The sequence below is a fragment of the Oryzias melastigma genome, unplaced genomic scaffold, assembly GCF_002922805.2.
Source record: "Oryzias melastigma strain HK-1 unplaced genomic scaffold, ASM292280v2 sc00375, whole genome shotgun sequence".
Taxonomy (NCBI): domain Eukaryota; kingdom Metazoa; phylum Chordata; class Actinopteri; order Beloniformes; family Adrianichthyidae; genus Oryzias; species Oryzias melastigma.
In genome coordinates, this window is record NW_023416972.1 from 53,187 (window position 1) to 53,704 (window position 518).

Sequence of the window (518 nt, forward strand, 5' to 3'; positions counted from 1 at the left end):
GATGAAATTTGTCTCGTCCTGCTGCGCCGCCCCGGTGGCAAATGTACCGCTCAGCACATCAGCCGTGAACACGTGCACCTTCACCGACCTGAAACAGATGTACACTCTCTGCCCTGGCTGCAAACAGACCATTTTCTCTGAAATACTAGTGGACCTGGAGACGCTGTACACACGCTGCACGTTCTGTGCATCGAAACAAACCAGCGTCTGAGATCTCTTCGCAGACACACAAATCCTCACCCTCAGTCAATCCCAAGATGGAACGAGCCCTGTCCGAGTCTGCCGGTGGTCAGGAACCAGGGCCCGGGCCGTCTGTGTTTCAAAGTGTGTGCGAGCTACCCGGCCCGACATTTCAAGACATAATGAACAGACACTACGGGAGCCAGGCGTGCCTCTCTGCCTCTCGAAGAGAACCTGCTCTGAAGTCAGGAAGGTACGAAAACCTTTCCACGTACCTACATGCAGTATACTCGATGGGAAGAAAGGAAAGGGTCATAGAGGAGATAGTCGAAGCTTAC